This window comes from Gallus gallus, chromosome 10 (genome assembly GCF_016699485.2).
Source record: "Gallus gallus isolate bGalGal1 chromosome 10, bGalGal1.mat.broiler.GRCg7b, whole genome shotgun sequence".
Classification (NCBI taxonomy): domain Eukaryota; kingdom Metazoa; phylum Chordata; class Aves; order Galliformes; family Phasianidae; genus Gallus; species Gallus gallus.
The window spans coordinates 14,894,853-14,918,411 of NC_052541.1; the positions used below are offsets into that span (position 1 = coordinate 14,894,853).

Here is a 23,559-nt window from a genome sequence, read left to right on the forward strand (position 1 = left end):
AAATTCATCCAGCAGCAAATAGAAGTGCATCCCCCTGTTTCACACTAATATGCCTGTACAATCACCCCTGCTGTTTAGATGAGGGCCTGATTTCCATGCCAGGAATCCCACATTGTACCAGATCCCTTTATTCTTCTTGGAACTTTGAAGATATATTATGATGCTAATTAATTCCTTTCTCAAGAAGAGAGTAATTGCAAGTATTGGAGGCAACTTCGTCAATGCAGGAAATGAAGGCAAATAAATGCTCTTTTTCTTTCTTTCTTTCTTTCTTGTTTGATTTTCCTTTTGAAGCCAAAGACCGTGAATTGATCTGACTTCTGGGTTCTGTCATTAACCCACTGTGATCTAGCCACAGGGTCTGATGCAGACGGTTGCAAACCAATTCTGTCCAAACCTTGGGTTTGTTTAGTTTGGTAAATCATTTTCTGTAACCCACCTGATGTTAATTTGAGTTAGTGAAATAATCTAGTCTCTGGGGCAGGATTTGAGTTTTCTTTCTGCCCCTGTGCAGAAAGGTGCAATTATACTGCAGCACTGCAGATACAAATGCTCTTTCACATCTCCCCTTTAAATCCTATCCACCTTATCTGTACAATTGCCTGACCGTCATGTAACGTGCACACCTGTGCCTTGGATTGATTGACTGGCAAATCACAGCTGCTCCAGCAACAAGGGAGATGTCTGGGCAGCCTCCCTCCCATCAAGCACAGATCCCTTAAATAAGAGGGGCTGTAGTAAAGGGAGGCATCACCAGGTTTCCCTCCTCTGCAAACCCACGGCTGAAACGGGTGGTTGGATGATGCTACTCAACAGGTTTTCCTGGTGAAATGGAAGTAAGGGTTCATGAGTGGGAGTTTTTGCTCAACAGGAGCTTTGTGGCCTGTCAAGGGTTGGGTTTGGATTTGGACACCTCTGCAGTTCCTTTGCATATCCTGGGGGGAGGCTGTAGGACGGTTGTGGCATAAACTTTCTGTTCTTTATGGAGTCTCCATTGGGAATCCCTTGACCTTTTATATGCTTGATTTATATAATCCTCTCAGAGGACAGACTAAGGGGGGGAATATTATCAGCCAATTAAAAGGTTCCCTCCTGAGGAGGGTGGAAAATAGCAGACAGATTATCTATTTTTTATACAACATCAATTAGCATTCTGCTGCCAGATGTTGCACTGAGGAAGATCTGGGCTGTAATGCACTCTGTGGGGCTGCTTCTCCCAAGCTGAAACTCTGGGAAGGGAAACCCTGTGGTGGATTTCTACAGGCATGTGAGCATTAATTGAGCATTTGATGGGTGTGAAATGCACCTTTCTGACAAAGAGCAACAGGCAAATCAGCCTTGGTTATCTCCTTATTTGTCCAAACAACTCTTTGTCAAATGAGAATTGAGTCCAAATGAGTAAGTGGATAATTTTGAAGTCTAAGTGGTTGTTATTTTAGTGTTGTTTTCTAGGAATACCTCTGCTGATACCCATACACAGTCCCTATGGTGTTTACTCACAGTGTCATCAGATTTTCTCTTGCTTTCCCACTCCCAGCTGTTCTTTGCATCTTGTATGCTGTCAGTTACCTTCAAAAAGAGAATATGACTAATAAGGTAATAATTAACAAGAGTTATTGTTAGTTACTTTATTCACTGTATAAGCTGGTCCTCCTGATCCATAGGTGTGAATTGGTTTGGACACCTCTGCTGCATTAGTTTGGCTTCCTGGGCCATGGGGAAGACCACACAGTGTGGCAAAGATGTTGTCTGCACTCTTTTAATTGCTGTTCAGTGTTCTGCATCCTGTAGAGATTAGAGGTTTGTGAGTTTGCAAAGCTTTGTCCGGACAAAGTCTCCTTCACAGATGCATCCTGTGGTATGAAAGCTCCCATTATGCTGCCCTTTTAGCATTTGCCTGCCTTAGCTGAATGATGCTCATTAGTTCATGTCCAGTCACTCCTTGGTTAATCAGTCAATGCCAGCTATGATGGATGTGCTTGTGAAGAAGGGCGATGGTACCCGGGAGCTGCTGAGTGTTCAAAATCCAGGTGGGACAAAATTTCAGCCCATCATTCAATGGTGATGCCGATTCAGCAGCAGTGGTGTCAGGCAGCTTTTGAAAGCAGTACAACTGCAGTCCTAGATTTATTTCACAAGCTCAGCGCTGTCCAATCTAGATCAATCAGGTAGATGGATGCTTCTAGAAGACTTTCTCCAATCTGTGGTTCTTGCTGAACTCTGCTCCAGTTTCATTTTAGTTGCTTATGAACCTATAGGCCGGGTGATCCTAAGTAAAAGATCATCCTAGTACAGTTAAACGGGGATATTTTCATTAAGGACTTTCTTCAGATGACAGTGCAATAATGTGCCACAACTCATCATCCATACACGTGTGGATGAGACCCAACTCTGTAACGTTGAGGCTGCTGTGTGACATGAGCAGGAAGATGACAACCCAGGCCACAGCATCCATCGCTGCTTATTCACAGGGAGAAAGACTGATTTGTAATATGAGATCCCTCTTAAGCCTTAGAGATAGCATGAGGATGGGATGTTGTGACAGCAGGAGAGACTGTGAACATCTATGAGCTGCCCACGTGGGCTGTTCTTAGTGGCAGCCTTTGTACATCAAAGCAGCGTGCTGCTGACAGCTGTAACCTTTACAAAGAGTAAGCAATCACCACAAACAACCCGAAGGCAGACAAATAAAACTCATTTTGAGTCCCTGCTCTACTCTATCAAGGAATCTGTTTGGGAAAGCCAAATAAGGAATCGCAAGTGCTGTTTCAATGCCGTGCTGCAGGTGAGAATGAAGCTCTGACCTCTGAAGAATCAGTGTAGGTTGGTGCAAGAGGAGTAGACATGTTTGATGATTTGGGGAGAGAGAGAGAGAGAGAGAAGCCAAGTGCAATTATAATGAGGAATACCCGAATTAAGATGCACACTGCATAACACAGGCAGTAGGTGGCAATTTGAAGATTATGCTGTATCTTGTTCAAAAATACCCCCAAAAACACAGCAAAATACATTTGCAGCGCTTGAAGTCTTGAGATGCTGTGTTGTCCCAGGCCTGTAAAGTGTGCCATGCTATAAGCCAGGGCTCAAGTTTCCTTTCTTCTATGTTTTCAGTCATTCTCTCCTGCCAGTCATTTATAGCCACACTCACGCTCTCATCTTGCTGTTTGATGTTATCTTTCAGGTCATACATTTATCCATTAATGTTCCATCACTGAGCTCTTCAGGTTTCTGCTCTGCATTTTCTTGATTCACCTTTGGAATACACCTTGCTTTCTGCAGCAGTGGAAATACCTTTGCAAGGCAAGGTCATGGGGTTTAACTATTGTGATGGAGATCCAGGGAGATAAAGAGCTATTTTCATGTTTCATTGGTCCCATGTGGTTTGTGTTCCCTAAAGACTTCTGAGGAATTACCTTATAAGAGCAGACATTTTATGAGCAACTCAGATTGTCTTTTCCCTTGAAAATACTACTAGGAAAATGAGATATTGAAAGTAAGACTCTGGAAGAGTAATCTGCACCCTTGTCTTTCTTTTACCCTCAGCACTGAGACCTTACCAGATCTCCTAAGTTCAAGAACTTCAGAACATAGGGGGGAAAATTCATTTTTAGACCAAAGAGAGGAAGGCAGGATGTAAAAGAGGTGGAAAGGAAACCTGAAGTGATGGGAGTTTTTAAGAATTCCAGATGCTCTCAGGCTGGAATCATCAGAAATAATCACTTAATAGCTAGATAATTTGAAAAACAGATGACAAAGATGGTAGAAAACAGCTGTTCCAAGGAGTCCAACCAGGTTATTTCCCAGAGCAGGAGAAAAAATAGTCCTGTCAACAGAAAGGATGATTTAACTCCTCATGTTCTTGTGAACCTCTGTTGCACTGTAATGATACCTGCAGGTTCCTGGGCCTCCATGGCCCAACACAAGGCCTCATCCATTCACTGCAGTGGCTTAGTGCTTGTCAGCAAAGCAAGGCACCCCATTTTCATACTATTTCCACCTTTTCACTTGACGTTTAAGTAATATCTCAGTGTTTTCCCATGCCACCTTCCAAATGCAGGCTTTAAAGTTTCTGTTTGAGCTTAACTTGAACAACTTGAGGTCTCTTCGTCTTCTTTTAGGGAGCAGCAGTTTTCTGAAATCAGGAATTATTGTCTCTAGATGCCTCCATCTGATAGCAATCTTTTACTAAAAAGCCTCATTTATTTTTCTGGATAGTTTCCCAGTGTTGTTCAGAACACAAACCCAAACATGCCCTAAAGGAGCTGTGTCCAGAAGATAACACTATAGCACTCCAGCTTGCTGACTTCTGCACTGCTAACCCAGTTTGATGGACAATGATAGAAAACGCCACTGGTACAAATCTCCTTTGGACCGTTTGCATCTGTCACGTGAGACACCGGGCTGATGGTGCAGAAGTTGTAATCACAATCCTGTTGGAATATAGAGAGGTGGTTATAAATGTGTCCACTTCAACAGCTGCCCTGCAAGCGATGCCTGGTGAGAATCGTTTAAGGAGCAATCGCTCTGTCTTGCCTTACATGGACTTTTTCAGATGTGAGGCAGTAAATTTGGAGCATCAGCTGCTGCCAAAGCCCTGAAAGATTCTTGTCTCCCATTTCCCTTTCTCTCTCCCCAAAAAGAGTTTAGATTGTGAATGCCCCTGGGATCTAAATATTTTAGAGATAGTTTGAGGACAAAGTCATTGTATTGTATCTCCTAACAAGTTCTACTGCCTCTATTAATCCTTTTTGCAGAGAAGAAATGTGACAGCACTGTTAGCAAAAGCTTCTCAGCTCAGCCAGCGAAAGCCAACATTTCAGCATAGCTCTCCAGGCAGTTTCTTTCTTTCTCTTGGAGAAACTGTTGAAGAGAGACTCCAGTAAATGAATCCTAATGATCCTACAAATTGCATTCAAGCTCATGATGGGAAGCAGGTGGGTTCATTGCTGACTTCATGTTGGTTATTTTGTTGTTCTCTGGGACAAGATCAATCCTATTTGTTTCCAACCATCTCCCACCAAAGCCAGAACACATTCCTCCTTGTTAGCTGGAGCTCAAGGCAACTGCAGGGCACCAGCAGGTTTCACATCCACAGCCACACCTCTCCATGCAAGTTTCACTTTATTTTATTTGCCTTCTCTTGACATCAGATATACATTTCTCAACTTGTTTTATAGTGTTTACTCATCAGCTCTCACCCCATAAAACGTCTTGCAGCAGAAATTCAGTACGTGATGGGGTGTCTTTCTGTAGCTGTGTTGTGTTGTTCTTTTTAATCCTTGTTACCTGCCGTCCCCAGTGCTGAAGTTTAACAACCTTAAGGTTTGGGGTTTTGTTTCTGTTTTGCTTTATTTGCATTATTGGAAACCACAAGCAATTCCAATAAATTCATTAGGAATCACGAGGGAAAAAATAGCATAGGAATGAACAGAATTACATCCTTTTACTGTTTAAAGTATAGCATTCCCAGTGGGTAAATATCCTGTAGTACCACTGTGGAAGAGCAAATACATGAAAAACTACTTAGTACCAATAAGGATACTAATGCAGTTAAAACATTAATCTTTCTGCAGCTGTTGTCAAACCTGTCACAGGGCTTAAGGTGGTTCCCTGCAGCTCCTCAGGAGAAAGGAGCACATGTGGTTGTGAGTGTTTTGTACAATCTTAAGAGGAGGAAACTGGATCCGGGGCATTTTTCATTTAGATATACAAAAAGACATGTGCTTCCTCCCCAGGATTCTTGTAGGCTGCTCTCATCTGCACAGTATCTGTGAGAACCTGGACGGGTGCAGGGCTGGAGGCTGGAAGGAGCAGGTGGCAGGAGCTGCTGGGGATGCTAAGCTGTAGGATTTCGTCAGGATGTTTGCAGTGAATGGGAAAAAGTCCCATGAGAAGCAACCACAAGTTTCTTACAGAGTGCTTTAATGGTTCTGGGAGCAGCAACAGATGTGTCCTGCTGAATAGGCTACCTCTTGTCCATTGTCGTTGTCTTGCTTTTCCCCACTGCAGGATAACTTCGGGGACTGATCTCCACCTATAAATACCTTCATGGAGGCATTCAGGCCCAGTTGGATGGGATCCTGGGCATCCTGACCTAGCAGTTGGCAACTCTCTCCATGACAGTGGGATTGGAAATAGATAATCTCTAAGGTCCCCTCCAACTTAAGCCATTCTGATTCCCCGTGTTTATCATTTGCAGTCCTTTAGTATCAACCAGCTTCCAGCTCTAATTGAAAAAACAATTGGAAAAGGGAGGAGGTGTGGTTTATTAATGTTACAGTATCCAGAAAAATTGGAAAAGGTGCACCTGAGCAACTGGAATTTTTAAAATGACTTCAAAATGTTGGGAGGGGAGTGGACAGCCCAGGTGCGGGAGTCAGGAGGGGGTCAACAGTGCAAGCACAGAATGCCAAGGAAGGAGGATGCAATGTGTCCGGGGCAAGGTGTGCGTGGAGCACAAAGGCTGTAATTGTCTCTGTTGAGTGAAATGGAAACCCAAGTGCACCAGCTGGCTGCCTGCCGTCTGGTGGCTAGGCGCCGTGGGCCGGTGACATGGAAAGGCTATTTTTTCCATCTCAGTATTTCACTGTGCAGTGAGCTGAGCTGGAAGCAGGCCAGAGCCCACCGAGATGGAGTAATGTGGTCCTTTGGCAGAAGGTCAAATGGTGGAGGTGGGCAGTGGTGGTGTCCATAGGGAAGACCACCACCCACCTGGTATGAGGCAGGGCACAGTGTGGGATTTGCAGTGTGTTTGATGAAGGTTTCTGCTGTTTGGTGATGTGGGGCTCTGTTTGTTATGCCCTTGTTACAATGAGACCATGCCAGTGGGGCTAGAGGGCACATGGAGGAGATGGGACAGCCAGCAGGCACCCCCTTACTGACCATGGCCAACCACTGAAGTGGCCAATGGGTGTGAATGTTTCTTGGCAGATGTACTTTCCACCAGAACTGTATGTGTTTTTTTATCTGGGAATACAAAGGCAGCACTCTAGCATGGGAAGCTTACCAGAATGCTTTCCCTCTGAAAACTGTTCTCCTGCAGGTGAGGTTGTGCCACTGCCATTTTGAGGGACATGGTTCAGTGGGCATGGTGGTGAAGGGTTGACAGTTGGACTTGATGATCTTAGTGGTCCTTTCCAGCCTTTATGATTCTATGATTGCAAGCTTTCAGGTTGGTGTGTCCTTAACAGAGACCTTGCTTCAGCTGGAGGTCGCTGCCTACCCACTGGGGCATTGCAAATGATTGTTCTCACAGTTGAAGCCTCCAGTTTTACCTAAGAAACATCGGTCATTCTTTCTGAGGCAACTGAAGTTCAGAGCAATTCCTGTCATTAGCTTAATTACAGCCTGAGCTCTGCATTGGTCATTGGCGTAGGGTCAGGTGAGCACAACAGACTCCTGAACGCATGAGCTGAGCACTGCAGTTCATTGTCATTTCGTTGCTGTGCTGGGAGCCCGTGCTGCAGTGTGCCTTGTCTCTATTTGCACACAGCCTTGGCCAGATGCCTGGCACCATGCCGGCAGACTGGTCCTATTTCTATTTGTTGATAGATCTCTCTTATATCTGATACCTTGATTAACGCACATTGATTTCTCCTGTTTCTGCTCGGCAGAAAGGGTTCTCGTAGCAGCAGCCTAAGAACTGGTATCCCTTGCAGGGGTTTCTGCATTAAATCCTTAGCATGTACAGCTACAAACCGGCCCTGAGCACAACATATATTTTCAGGACTTGCTTTTCCCTGCCACGTAGTGGCTTTAAATGGCAAAATATTTTTGCAAAGACAAATTGCCTTGCAGGTACCATGCTGAGCTTCTGGAAAGGCTCCAAATGCACAGAGGGATTCGGAATGATTCTCTGAGTCCCAGTCAACAAAGTGAGATAACCCCAAGCACTTATTTTCTGTGTATTAAAACTAGAGAAGTGTGAAATACTGGCAACAAATCGTGGCACTGTTTCAAATGGAAGGTGGTCACGCTGCTGAGAAGGGCTGGGTTGCAGCACCTTGGCTCTCCTATAACTAGGAGCATTTCTTCAGTATGCACAGGCCACTTCTGAGCAGAAAACAGCTAAAATGGGACAGTTTTACATCAGAAATCATCTTCTATGCCAATATGAACTTTGGAATAAACATGTGATGACGCCTCAGGGCAAGATACACTGAACAAAACCTTACGTTACAGTATGCTTGGAGATGCTTTGTCTGCCCCGGCCTCTTTTCCCAGTTACCATCTCCAGAGCATTCAGTTGGTGAAGATGGAGGTGAAAATGCCTGCAGTGGCACAATCTCACCTCTTTTCCTGGCAGTAGAAAATCTGTGGTTGTTCTCCATTGCCCTTACTGAGACAGTGTGGATGCCAGAAATTCCCTGCTGGGAAGAACAGTGCTGAGCCCTCCTCTTCCTGCAGCATTGGCTCCTTCACTCCTCTCCCTTTTACCTGTCTCAAAATTCCCTCTGTTAAAAGCAGAGGATTTTTAACCTTTTTCTCTCCAGAAGTGGAATGGAATGTAATCCCCTACGTGTGGGTTAAACTGCATGTCATTTATTGAAATCAGCAGCTCTACAAAGTTAGGTAAGAAGTTGCTTTTCAAGGCCCTGGGTGGCTCTAAACATTATTAAATGTGGTCATTAGAACATGCTTTTCCAACCATTGAATGGTTGTGATCATTAAATATTTTGTTTTAATAAGTGCTTGCTTTTTCAGCTGCCGCATGGCCTTAATCGTTTTTTTTTTTCCTCATTAAAAACTGTTGATTTTCCAGCTCATGAGCCACTGAAAATACTGTTCTGTGTTTTTTTTCTCTCCCTCTCTTTCTCTCTTTTTTTAAATTCACTGATCAGTTTATTTTTATTTTAAAAAACGAGTGAAGGTTTTGGAGCCTTTGGCTAAAATAACTTGTTTTCAGCTACTAGGACAAGTATAGGGCAAGGCTTAGGATAACATAAAATCAAACCTGGCTTGTGTGAACAAGTTCCATTGAGATAAGAACATGCAAACTATCCAAACATCAGCAGATTGTCTTCTCTCTGTGCTCTGAAAGGCCTGATGAATCATGCTCATGAGTGCCAATTTTCCCACTTGCCAATCAAGCTTGTCCTATTGTGTCATCTGAATAGATTCACAAGGCAAAATATGAAGCAACGATAGAGTCAGAAGCAAAGCATGTATGTTTTGGATTCAGGATGAGGATGAGAAGTCTGACTTAAATTTTGTTTTCATATTTTTTTTTTTTTTGTATAAGGAAGATCACGTTATGTGTTGGAAGAAAGGCAAATAGATGGAAAAGTCTTTTGCTAAAGTATTACGCTGGAAAAATCTACTTCTGCCGTGTGCTCGTTGCATGGCCATGAGCAACTCATCTGTGCTATGACTCCGTAGCTTAACTGTATACTTTATAAACTGTTTGGGATCCTCTAGATGGCCTCTGGTTCCCCTTTCCAGGAAGGAAGAAGTCTCCTGTAGGTCACGTGTTGTTTCTGTTAGTGCAGTGAAGCCCTGGGGAGTGCGTCTGAAGTGGCATTAGCTGTTTCTGTTTAGACAGAGAATTACAGTTTAGTTGTCCTAGCGTTCATCTAATAGTAAACCTCAGGAATGTGGAGGAGACAGAAGCTACCCTTACAATGTCCTCTACCATTCCTGCTGCCATGGGTTCCTGATGTTCATAGCGGTTGTGATGGAGGAGGAGACATAGACAGCAAGGAAGGCATTTGACATGAAGTGGCCACTGTCTTGCTCAGCTGAGGAGCTCTCCGTAGGGAGTGCCAGTGTGGCAGCCTTCCCCTGTGGCTGGGGCATTTGGCTTTCTGCAGCTTCTAAATCACCCACTTGGAATGCACTGTGCATCAGCCTGGAAGGTAGTCAAACCGTTTTATGAAAGCTGCAATTAGTGGCTTCCCACAAATAGCATCTAGCACTGACAAGTGGCTGCTCTGTAATGCTGTTTATGGGCTTGTTGCAGGTAATGGAATTTCATTGCCTTTCAGGTGCTCTCGCCACAGGAAGCACATATATTTTTTCAGCTCTGTGATTTTTTCCACTAAATTGCGCAAATCATTTTATTTGGGCAAGTGCATTGGAAACATTTTACTCGGCATTTATTTGGTAGCTCAAGTCCTTCTTGAAAGGAAGAATAAATATGTTCTTGAGGGCAAACAACTGAGTTGGGAGAGAGGAGAGGGAACAGAAACAATAGGGAAACAAAGTACTTCTTCTCCTATCATAAGTCAGTGTGTACGCACTGACTTTGGGTATCTGTGCTGACTGGGGATGAATGTATCCGACTTTTCCTTTTTCCATCCCAGCACTGTGTCGTCTTCTAGCAGAAGTGATGTTTGGCTCTTCTGGACACATGCATCTCTACCCTGGGAGGCCTGACTGTGAAGTGTTGTGGAAGTTTCCCAACCCTCCTACTGCCTATTTAAATACAATTGCTGTCTTTGTAGGAATTGAGCAAATCAAATGGAGAATTCAAATCATAGAATCATTAAGGTTGGAAAAGACCACTAAGATAATCTAAACCAACCATCAAGCCATCACCACCATGCCCACTAAATGATCTCTTTAGCTTTATTGGATGGTTGCGTTGTGCTGAATGTGGGAACTGGAGGTAGGAGTGAGTCGTATTGGTTTTGGTCATCTTGTGTAGTTTGAAGGTTTACCCGGGATGAAACATAGCATCAGCCATCCTCGGGATCTTCCCGTGTGGTCTGTGCTTAGCAGAGTCCCGCTGGGCTGGCTGACTGGCACTTTGTAGGAAAATATCCCACATGAATAGCAGTGAAAAGAAAGCCAGTGAGATGAGATTGCTTACACTGAGCCTGTTATGTCATGGTTAGGGATAATGCTCATTTTTAAGGAAAGCTAAGCACCGTACTGCACAAAATCCTCTTTTGTTCATGGCCCTTGCTGAAATCACAAGCATCAAAGGGGAGAGAAGGCCATGAACCCAAAAAACAGGTGAATCAAAGGCAACATAGTTGCTTCAAGGGGGAAATGTGAAATCAAGGTTGCAGAAAACCGGGGCTCCTAATAGGATAATACAGGTAATACCATCACACAGCGCTAAAACAATATAGGACTAATTAGCTCAAATATTTGCTGACAATGTGGGTTTTGAGGAAAGGGGGGGGGGGGGTAGGGCTTTTATAAAACTTAATTAACCCATAGAGTAAATCAGTTTCATTCATTGGCACAACAGAGCCAATCAAGATAGGCTTACTGTTTGCTCATTTAGAAAGCGATTAGGATTCCCATTTAGACTTAATTACAGTGCAAAGGTTGACAATTATCATCTTTGTGGAAGCACTGGATGCCACAATATCTCAGTTGAACATGTGCCTATAATTATACACATCATTTTCTTAGCAGAAAATGTAACCCACTTATTACCTGGGTTTCATGCCTGTAATTAGAGATAGCAGTAATAAAAAAAATGGAAGAAGTGGGCTGGTGCTGAATTGTTTTGGATCTTTCCTTAGCAAATTGCTTTGTGCAACTGTTTGTCACAAATTAAAATCTCATTTACATCTCCCCAAAGTTCCTCATGTTGCATGGACATGTATTTATCACCCAAGTCATTTCAGAAGTGAGCTGTTGAGAGAAACTTGGTCGCTTGCTTTGGAAAATCACAGCTTGAGCTGAACCAAAGCTGAATAGATTTAGCCTGTTGACCAAAAGAAATGACATTAATCTTAAAGTTCTCAAGAAGTGCTTGACTACAGTCATACTTAATGCAGCCAAAACCAAATGATGAGCAGGTTGAGGTTCCCCTCACCCCTTGCATCCAGGGGCTGCCCCACAAGCGTGTCAGCTGAGATAAGGGAAAAATAAAGCTCAAAGCCTTTCACAGAAGCTAATTACAGATAAGGCAGGAGGTAAAATGAGGTTGTAAGAGACCTAACCTTGCTTCAGTCAGTTCTGTCACTGGCCATGGCACTTTTTTTTTTATCGTATGGGCTTGTATACAAGTTGTGGGTGAGCATCCTTTGCAGAGAGCATCAGTGGTTTGGGGTAACACCAGGAACCGAACGGGTATCACAGCCACATAGCAAAGTTTATTTGCTCCTTCCTTTTGTTCCAGCTGCATTTATTTCAAAGCCAGAGTGAGAGAGGTGGCAGAATGCAGGGCTCTGACTTTCTTGTGTTTGTTTTTGCAGCACATCTCTCAGGATAATGCCTGAACCTTCCGGGGACAACAGTAGACTTTGGGATCAGGACACACCTTTTCCTTCAGCAGCATTGTGGCTGCCTACCAGCTGAAACGGTGAGTTTGCCTCACATGTTTATTAGGTTTTCAAGGGATAAAAGGAAGGATAGTTTTTCCACATGTATATGCTTTTTATTTTCCACTACTGATGAGGAAAAAACAGTACCAGTATTTCTTCCTTTCGCTCTTGCCCTATTTCTTTTTAAAAACACCACTTCTCTGCTGAAATGAGCGCTGCCTTGTCAGTTAAAAAAAATGAAAAGCACCTTTATCAGGTCAGATCATCACTGTGTACCATGACGAGTAGATAGTGTCAGCAGGACTCCAGGGAGCTCATTTCCATAGCCGGTTTCTGCAGAAAGGCAGCTGAGATGCTGCAGGCAGAAAGGTGTTTTTGTTGCTTCTCCTGAAATGCTAACTTGCGTTTGCATTCCATTTTCTTCCAAGGTGGAAGAAAACAAAGTATCTGTAGGACAAAGGGGGAATGGTTTTAAAGTGAAAGGTTGGAAATTTAGATTAGATGTTAAGGGAGGAAATTCTTTACTCAGAGTGCGGTGAGGCCCTGGCACAGACCGCCCAGAGAAGCTGTGGGTGCTCCATCTGTAGAGGTGCTCAAGGCTAGGCTGGATGGGGCCCTGGGCAGTCTGAGCTGGTGGGGTCAACCGGCCCATGGCAGGGGGTGGGAGCTGGATGGGCTTTAAGGTCCGTTCCAAGAAGAACAAGTCCTGACAATGTTAGAGGTGCTTGTGATGCTGAAGGCCTTTGCCTTTCTTTCTTTTATCTCCTTTGCTGAAGCTTTATTTAGCACCACAGAGCTTGCATGGTATCATTGTGTCATTTTGGAAAGGCTGAGAGACTGGCACAGGCTGCCCAGGGAGGTGGTGGAGTCACCGTCCCCGGAGGTGTTCAAGGAATGTGGAGATGAAGCAATGAGGGACGTGGTCAGTGAGCGTGGTGGCAGTGGGCTGGGGTTGGACTGGGTGATCTTAGAGGTATTTTCCAACATTAATGGTCCTGTGATTCTACGTTTTCTGCAAGCACTGGCACCCAGCTGCCTGGCAGCCGAATCTCCTTCAGATGTATGCAGAAAACCCTGCTCGTTTTATAATGCCAGGAGCTGCGTGGCGGGACTGAAGGAGGGCTTCCATGTGTCTCTTCAGCTGGGAGCTCCACGCTGGAGCATCCCGATAGCTCCAGACAAGTTGGGGCAGGGCAGACGTGCCCCAGCTGCAGTTCTCAGTGCAGGATGGATGAGCTTTCCTTTGAACTGCTGAACTACAAATTCCCCTCCTGGCCAAGCAACCGTGGTGGGTGGGACAATGGGGAGAAGAAAGAGGTGCTCAGCGAATGAAATACCAGTAGGTTGCACGTGTGTAGGTGGTGGGAGCAGCTGGCTTGCCAAACCCACTTGGATTCATTCCACCTAGCTGAGTGCAGTTGGGAAACCTGGCAGGGCCAGGTTGCTGGGTACCTGGAAAAGCTCATTTGGAATGCTTGGTATCTCCAGCTCCACACAATTAAGTGATTAGTTGTGATGGGCAGAGGTGTGAAGAAATATGGTGCATTGAGAAATATTGTAAGTTGCTCGAAAACTAGGCAAAAGAGTTAAAAAGGAAAGAAAGTAATAGAGAGCCCTAGGAGAGTGGAATCCTTGTAACAGAAGGAGGAAGCAGGAAATGAATGGAGCAGGGATTTGTTAGCAAACACCAGTCCAGGCCTATTCATTGCTTCATGCAGAACAAGTTGTGCCACTTCAGTGTTTATCCACCACAGGAGACCAGGTAAGAAAACAAACAGGCGGAGGAACCTCCTGGCACACAGGCACTCACTTGTTATCGGGCTGTACAGGCATGTGAAATGTCAGGCAGGAGGTGCACTGCTACGCACAGTGCCTGCCTTTAGGGTGAGCAGCGTCAAAATCCTGCAGAGGGATTTGTAAGGGTTCAAAAGCCAGAGCTGTAACGTGTGGGTGCAGGCCACTGGCCCAGGGAAGATGGGCAAAAAGATCCAGGAGCAAAGAAACTGTTGGACTAGATGATCTTAGTGGTCTTTTCCAACCTTAATGATTCTATGAAACTCACTGGAAGCACCTTCCTGCATGATGGGGCCACAATTATACCAACCTAATCAACATCAGAAACCTTGGGTACCATTTGCTTTCCTTCCTCATTCGCATTCAGTATCATTTTTGTTTATTTCCAAAGACAGGCACAAAAAATGTTTTATGTCTGCCCCAGCCAGTAGCGGTCTAAGCAGCCCTGTTGCTTTAACATCTCTGAATCACCTTTGTAGAGGGAAGAAGTTAGGGATGGTCAGTGTGAGTTTTGGAAGGCACCTAGACTTTGCATCCGTATGTGGTTTCAGCCCATGTGAGCCATGCAATTGCTTTCTTTGTAACTCTTGGAGAGGCAGCCAGTCTCAGAGCCACCTTCCTTTCACAGGTAAACAGTATGGGAAATCAAGAGAAGTCCATTATTTGTTACAACACTTTCTGAAGGTTAAGCTTGAAGCAGAGCATATGTGTTATTTAAAATTGCAAAAATAAGTTCTGAGACAGCTGTAGTCTTACACAGAGATATGTCAGAAAACTGTTAGTTTATTATTGCCATCAATCTGAATACATAACTGAGCAGAAAGTGCCTTGCTGGAGGTATTTCCTACCATCATGATTAGTTGGGCTATTCCAAGATGTGAGTGAATTCAGCGTGGTGGTTAAAACCTCTTGCGTGGAAGCATAGCTTTGGTGACTAATAGGAGGTGTTGGATGCACTCACCTCTGAGAGGGATGGATGTTTGCATTAAGTGAGGATAAGATGCGCTGCCTGAGCTCATGCTAAGCCCCTCAGCTGAGCTCCAGGTGCAGCTTATGCAAAAAATTCATCCAAGTACCCAGAACTAAGCAATCTCCCTTTTGATACAGTGCGCATTGTATTAGTGAGCTGTAGAGCCAGAAAATTAAAGGTGAAGTGGCCCAGATCGGTTTGGATTTGGTGTTCAGGCTTTTTGAGTGCCTTGCTTTAAAAGAAGCTACAAAAATAAGTGCTGTTTGAATATTCTGATAACTCATGGGTACCTGAAAGTAGGGTGTTTGCTCTTTGTGAGATATTTCCTCGGGGACCGGTGCTAGGATGCCATGCAAAGTGAATTCTGGCAGAAGTGATTTGGAGCAGAGCACAAATGCTGAGCAGGTTTGGGATTGCTCAGCACATCTGCTGCAGGAGGAACCTTCCATATTCCTATGTGATCTTTATGCTAAGATCCAGAAATACCACTAGGTCCAATATGGAATATTATAAGAAAATAGCACTAAATCATTAAGGGATGTGGTTTAGTGATGAGACTCGGAAGATCAGGTTGATGGTTGGACTTGATGATCTTGAAGGTCTTCTCCAGCTTAAATGACTGTATGATTCTGTGCTGGGCGCTTGGGGGCCTGCAGAACTCATCCAAGGATGTGATTGAAGGGACGTGATAACCCACCTCAACCTCCCTCCCAGCCCATTGCCGTGTGTGCATCGTAGTGCTGTGCAGTGATCAATAACTTGTGTCCAGTGCCTTTGAACTCTCCCTGTAGGAAAATCTGGAGGTGACCATTCTGAGTCACACCTGGTTTGGAAGCAGATGTCTTCTTGTAGAAGCGAAATGAATATCTGATTTGTTCAGCAAGGAAATATGTTTTAAATCTCAGTGTAATTTGACTCCCTGGATCGGGAGAGATAGTGCATGGTTTCTGAGACAGAAATATATCCCATTCTTGAAGTGGTTGGGAGAAAGCAGCGATCTGTGTGGGAAAGCCAGAGAAATGGCAGGAGGGAAAAGAGAAATTACATGCATTAGTGGTTTATGCCTTCCAGACATTTACAAACTCTGGGTAATGCAACTCAGAGAGAATTGTAGTCATTCCAAGGAGGCTGCATGATTTAAGAGGACATAAGGGGTGCAGTTTGCTCTATGGTTTAATCTACAAATAAAACTCCCATCAGCCAGTTGAATATCTGGAAGGAATTTGGGGCTGCGTTTTTTTGGAGCACAGACATTAATAAAGGATTGCTTTATTGCTTCAGTGACCTATCACCTTCGTACTGTCTGGCCCAGTGCTGCTCATGATACAGAGAGGTTAATGCATAAAACATACCACAGCTTCAACAGGTCTGGGGGAAACAAAGACAGTGTTCTGTTGTTGCCCCTGTGCTATTTTTTACACGTCATTGGTCACTTTCTGTTACGTACTTTTGAGACCCTTTACTTGGTCCATTCTCCTTTGCTGGCACACTATCAGCCTAACTGTCCGGTGGCCTTCATCAGCTCAAGATCTGATTAAATTAAAGCTCTGACTATCACATGTCTCCTACCTGCTTCATTCAGTGATATCTTCCAGGTCTTCTGATACGTGTTAAAAGCTCCTGGAGCTTACTTTGCTTCATGCATAGTATTATCTAGGGTTGGAATAAGCTCTTTTAGCACTCTTCTTAGTAATGTGTACCGTGTTTAGCTTTTCTCCCCATTCCCTTTCACTCTTTCCTTATATTTTCCGCATTTGTCATGTTCCAAAGTATTATTTTTTTAAAGGTAAAACATCTATCAATATTAACAAAATCCTGCAGTCTGCATTGTGATGAACAACAGATGAGAATGACAGCAGTGGAAAAAAAAAAAACTAGGCGTTCTCTTTCTTCTGTGCTGAAGGAGATCTATAAAAAAGGGAAAGGTCTGGAGCTGGGATGAGCACATCAGTCTACTGAAGGTTTAATTTTTATCCTTATTTTATTAGGAGGGGGAAACAGAGGCACGGTGACTTGCCCAGATGAATCAGTCATTCAGCCTCAGCAGATGTGCTGGCATGAATCTGGCGTCTTTCAGAAATACCAAGACTCATTTTGATTGCAAAATGCTTACTGAAGTTCATTATCAGGGAGTCTCAAAGGAGGCTTGTCCGAGAGCTGGTGGTTTGAGGCTGTTTTGAAGTGAGGGAAAGTAGATCGTACACCACATTTCCATCAGACTGTGAGCAAGGGCCTTGAACAATCAAATTCAGCCCTCTTGCCCTTTGTGCCATGCTTTCCGTCTTTGTGCCATGCTTTCCATCATTGTGCAGCTCTGGGAGAGCACTTGAGCCAATGAATACTGGAGTCAACAGCTCCATTTACACTGCAGGCACTTAAGAAAGCAGGAAGCAAATGTATTCCGTGCAGCACCAGAAAGCAATGTAAAACTTTTCAGTTTGCATAACTTGCAGATACACCGGAAACGGCTTAGCCAAGGCAGCAGAGAAATCAATACAGGCTGTGAAATTAACTTTAGAAGCAGAGTGAGCATTGGGTTGTGGCCTCATCATCTGAAATAAGGGGAGCGCAGTGCCCAGTGTGCCGTCACAGCAGTGTTCAAGAGGGCTCCCAGATCTCCTTAGATAGGATCCAGAGCCCGAATGCATTTTGTATCCTATAAAATCACACAGGAGAGAATCTGTGCTGTTATCAATAAAATATGAGGCATGCAGAGGATAGCCCACAGGATTTATCTTAGCAGCTTGCTCTGATTTTATTACAGATAAGGTTGCAGGTTTTCTTTATTTGAACAATTTGAAAATCAGCGTGTTAAATAGCTTTCTTTCTTTTTTTTTTTTAAAGGAGGGAGAGAGAGAACCTAAATTATTTTCATTGCAAACATTTTCTGAAAGATGCCTTGCAAAACATACCTCTGCAAAGACAGCACGGGGCTCGGGATGCTCTGGCGGTAGCCAAAGCAAGCAGCAAAACATGTGAAAGCCTCCAGACTGCTTCCAGGGTTTTGTTCCATTGCCAAAAACCAAGACGTACACTCACAGCATGAGGCAGCAAACTTCTCCAGCTTTATGTGCTTTAACACAAGAGACTCGTGCTCCCCCCGCTTCTCCCCTTCTATTCCTCCCTTACAATCTTGGTTTAACAACTAAGAGAATAATATGGAAGTAATTCCGGATCTAGCGGTGCCAAAAGCAGACTAAACAACTTTGCCAGTTGCAGCACATATTGATCAAGCCATCTGTGCTTGTAAACCCTTTGGAAAGACCAGCTTCAGTGTGTTTCATCAAGTTGCTTCCAGCTTGGGCTTGGGACTGGTTGGGTACAGGGAGATCTCTGATGTGCTGTCTGTGCCTCCTTGGGCTTTCCAGAACATAGGGTCAAGATGCCAGAAGGACAAGTGGTTTCTGCTCAGAAGGAGCTGGATAGGCACAGGTGCTTTCGTGGTTAGTTACCTGACTTTGCAGATATTTAGAGTCAGGGCAATGCCTTGGAGCATTCATCTCTGGAGTGAAGCTGTTATCATCACCTATTTAAGAAAAAAATGGTGACTTCGAGGTGGTTAATTGTCTTCGGGATAAGGAAATCGGCTACCACTCCTGGCTGCAGAGGTTGAATCACTTAATTGCTGCCAAATCGTTGGCATTTGGGAGCCTGACAGCAACGAGAGGTAATTAGCCACTCTTTGGGAATATAAACCCCTGCGTGTGGCAGTTCCAGTTTGCTCTCATTCCCTTACCCTGGAGGAGGTGAGCTGCTGGGGACTGATGTGTTTGCACTTTTGTGATGCCCAATATGTCTCTGACCCTCAGGCACGCTTTGAGGGATGCTGTCATGGGGCAGCTATGTGAGGTCCCCTTCCCAATTCTTGTTTCCCAACTCACCCAAGGGCTGGAGATATCCAGAGGTTATGGAACATGGCTGAGGATGATCCTCAAGAAGCCCATCTAGCAGGTATGTGTGTCTGCTACCAAACACGCATCCCCAAATCTGTATGGGTGGAGGTTGAGACTCTCAGGAGTTTTAATCACCCGTGTGTGATAATCTCATGTGCAAGTGGCAACATTTATAAAGCCTATGGGTTCAGTTTCAAAGTAATGGTGAAAATTTTGCCCCTTTTTATTTTGCATCACTTAAAAAGAGTCGGGTGGCTCCCTAGAAGGTTGTCATCTCTGATTAAATTAACCCTTTAGGAATCATCAGGTAGAATCCTGGCACAAACCAATGCTTGAAAGTCTTCATTTCAACTATCTTCTCCCATTTTGATTATACATTAAAGCAAACAGACAGCAACACTCTGTCATCTGCTCTCCTTCACTTAAATGGGTCGTAAGAGATTTTATTAAATGATTAAGGGATTCCTGAGAGCTTATTTTGAGGATGGCTTTTGTGGGTCTCCTACTTCTGCAGGAGTGAGAGCAAGTTACAGAAGCTGGAGATGGGGAGAGGCTGGAGCTGGCAGGGGCAGGGGGCCTTGGGTGAGAAGAGGAGCACCTCGAGGTTACCACCACTTTATAATACTCTGTGGTCAGCCTAGGGCAAGGGAATCTGTTATCTCAGATTTCTCTTTGCCCAGTATTTGACCCAATTCCAGCCTTCAGCTGTTCAGCTTGTAGCACAGGGCTGTTCAGTCTGAGAAGATAGGCAGAGTTCAGTCATCTTTGCTTTGGAGTTGTATAAGAAAGTGCTGGGCCTCTTACCCATGCTGTCTCCAGTCTCTCCCTCCAAACTTCACCCTTTTTCTGCTTCTGAACAAAGAGCTGCAGATACAGATCGCAATCCAGTGCCAAGAGAAGCTGTCTTCCCAGCATGTTCATGCATGTAGAATATTTCCCAGAAGCAAATGCATTTTTCTAATCTCAGGATTTTGCTTTGTGCATTGAGATCAGATCTTGAGCAATAGAAATTCACTGCCAGATTTCCCCTTTGCTGTGTACAACTTCTGCATATCAAAGGTATGAAGGATGGGATTCATCTGTATAATACTGATTTATTAGAACCTCTAAAACCAGATCACATTCACATGGCATTGCAGGTGAGCAGCATCAGTTAGCTGTAGGATGGCATCACTGAAAGGCATTTCTCATGCTTAATACCCGAACGGAGCCAGGAATGGGAAGAAATATGTTAAATAACCAATGATAAATTGGGGGTGTACTGATTTTCACCAGGTAAGAAGCATCAAACAAATTCTTGGTTCTATTTGATCAGCTTTGAACCTCACTGTTGAATATTCAGAATTTTCAGATATTCAAAACTTGGGATTTAAAAGATTTATTAAGGTTAGTGCTTGGAGCCATTCTGTCCCACAACTGTTGAAACCAGTCTCCTGTTTTCATGTTGTATTTGTATTTCCATGGTGCCCAGAGGATACTGAAACTGCCAGACACAGCTGAATGATGCACAAAACTTTGAGCCATCAAATTGCAAAAACTTTTAAATTGCCAATATATTTCAGAAGCAAACTCCTTACCGTTCAATCTTCTTTCCAGCTGTATGGCATAACACTAGATGCTTCATCACATTCTCTGTTAGATTTGCTTTTTATTAAAACAGAGGGCTTATCTTAGTGCTGTGCTACTGCCGCTGTATAAATTCATAAATTAAATCAGTGGAGATAAACAGATGTCCATATGCTGAGATACAAAGCAAGGAAAAAGCAAAAATAATTCAGCATCATGAATCTGAGCATGTTATTTGCTTGCTTTGCTGAGTAAGCTGCTCCAAGGGCTGGTTCTGACCACAGGATTTCAGTCCTGGAGCCTTGAAGCAAAGAGTGAGTGGTGGAGTTAAGCTTCTTTAGAACTGCCATGAGTCAGACTGGCACGAATACAGAGAGCTGAATCATGCTCCTGAGCTTGTATTCGTGTTGTTAAAAGCAGATAAAAGGAATCTTTCAAAAAGGGATAAAGGAGAGATATATGAGGAAGGTGCAGTGGTAGTGATAACTAGAGATGTTCCTTAGATGTTTTTTGAAGTGCAAAGTATTAAGTTGGTCAGTGAGGGAATGGGATAGGCAGAGTTATTGGTTCTTGGGAGCTCACATTGATCTAGAAGAAAATCAAATGTAATGAAGCACCTGTACGGGCTGCCTAAGGCAGATCTGTGGGTCTGTTTGTAACGTTGCATTTGGTCAAAGAAATAGATCAACTGAATATTCCTTAACAACAATCTCTCCCCCCAGCGTTTGGGCCTGCGTGTCTGTATAGATGTACTCACTCAATGCTATTTATTCATGGAATCGTTCTGTGAACAACCTGAAGCCTTCCACAGCAATGAGTTATTTATGAAGGTAATAAATGGACGTAACTCTTTATTCATTGCAGGTATGTCTGCATCTGGATGAGATGGAGAGCAATTTACAAATTTCATCCACGTGATGGATGTGGAGGAGAAGCCATAGAAGATGACACCCAACCAGGAACAAGCTGCAGTTTTGTTGTGAATATCCAGGAAGTCTCTGTGGTGCAGATGTGACAGCAACAGCAAAACGTATTTCAACGTCCCATCCCGTGAAGAAGCTGTGAGTATCAGCAACCACACAAAAGAGCTGGCGGGGGGGTGGGGAGGGCAGGGTCTTGAAAATGACAAACATCAGCTGTCTGTCCTGGTGGAACATGGTAACTATTTGTGGATTCCACTGCCTAAACCCCATCAAAGTAAGAGCGTAGCACTGCTATCTATTGTTATTCTGTGTGTTGTTTTTTTTTTTTCCCCTAAATGTTTCCAGCATGTTGGCCTATAGTACCAAAACTCTGCAATTCTTAGAAAGTGTTGGTTTGGTTTGGTAAGTGGAGTCATGAATGCAAATATTCCTGACTTCTGAGACAGAAGGATGTGTATGAGTGGATGAAGCACAATAGGATTATTATACTCCTCCTTACCAGGGGAACTGGCCTGAGATTCACCTCGAGTCCTTTGCAACCTGGTAGAATGGCTTTGTTGGGAATGGAGAGCATCAAGAGCTGACATGCCTAAGAGCTGCTCTGCTTGGGGCGGGATCTTTTTATAAGTGTGGCGTTACCTTTTTCACTTCATGTCACTGTGGGGAAGAGATCAACCAATGGTTCCCTTAGGCTGGAAAAATAAGGAATTTACCAACAGGGATGTTGTGGAGTAACCTCTAAACACAAGTAGTGGTGACAAAGTCTGAACTCTTTTTAAAACACAGATCAATAAATTAATGAGATACTAATGTCAAGGATCTCTAGCAATCTTAATTAGTGTTAATAGCTTTACAGGAGGTTTTAAGCCTGATAAGCGTTGAAGACAATTTCACTATATAGATCTTGGATCTGTGTTGTCTTCTAGTAGAGCAGCAGTGTAACTATACTGAATTGCGCTTCTGGAAAAGAAGAATGGAGCCAACACAGTTTCAGGATATTTTCAGTAATACCTTATTCAGTTTTTATAGAACCCTACTGGTTTCCTTCCTCTTAAACGCCTTAAGATTTTCTTCCATAAAGGGTTGTTTTGAAAGCTAAAAAGTATTCAGGGGGGAGAAGGTGGCGAAGCATCCAAAGGTGTGTGATAAATTAATGTGATTACTCAGCTTTGCACTTTATCTCAGAAAGATCCCATCTGTACATGCTGTGAATGCATTCGTATGTGGTAATAATGGCAGTATAGTATCAATGCAAACAGAGATGGACACACAGGCACCAGCTGAGATGTGTACTATTTCTAGACGTGCTGCATTGTCACATATGGCTCCATGCTGGTAAAATGGGGCTTTCATTCTATTTTTATACCAGACTTTCCTTTCACGGGACATTTGTTCAACTTCCCACTCCCTCTCTCCTCCTCCTTTTCACCTCTGACTGATCTCCACATGTGCTTGGGCACTGCTGGGAACATCCGAAATCACGCTAGCAGGCCAGGTACGGAAGGAAAGGGGTGGTTGTTTTCTTACACTTCTTTTTCATACACATCTGCAACTACTACTCTGGTTGCTCCAACCAACCATTTCTCCTGACTGAAGGACTCGGTCTGGCAACTTCAATCTGCTGAAGGTTCTGCTGGTGAAATAATTAACCAGACTTCTTGTGTTGGCCATGCTTCTGGGCCTTCCCTATGGAGCAATCCTCAGTCACAGAGAACTTTTTTCCTTTAAAGCCCCATATACCTTAGCCTGCTAAATCCAAGCTTTTAATCTCAGTCTTATCCGCTTTCTTTGATCCTCTCCTCCTTCATTCGAGGAAAATGAGGAAATATTCATGGAAATAACAGCTCTTCATTTAACTCTGGATCAGTCACCCAAATTCTTAAGGGGCAGTTACAGTAAGACATGCCATTCTCCTGAAGCAGAGGTGTGGCAGTGGTTTCTGTTGCTCACCCATACCTTTGTACAGATGTTTACTGAGCAGGGACCTCTCTGTGAAGGAGATAATCATCAACAAATGGGCAAACAGGATCCATGGTTGTCATCTTCAGGCTTCAGTGTTTCCCACGATTCTCAGTAATTTAAGTAATGTATATAGCAGTTTCTTCACAGATTAGTTTGAGGTACACATTTATGGCCAAAAGCCAAGTCATAGGTCAAAACCAGCGGAGATTAACAGATACAATGTGCAG

General features: G+C 43.8%; 1 long non-coding RNA gene across 1 annotated transcript; it reads left to right on the forward strand.

The window, feature by feature from the left end:
• The first annotated feature begins 742 nt into the window (after window positions 1–742).
• On the forward strand, window positions 743–22,808 carry LOC124417108. The gene is made up of 3 exons (XR_006931021.1): window positions 743–836; window positions 12,156–12,262; window positions 21,312–22,808. It is a non-coding gene; the product is annotated as an uncharacterized LOC124417108 (long non-coding RNA).
• Window positions 22,809–23,559: the final 751 nt, after the last annotated feature.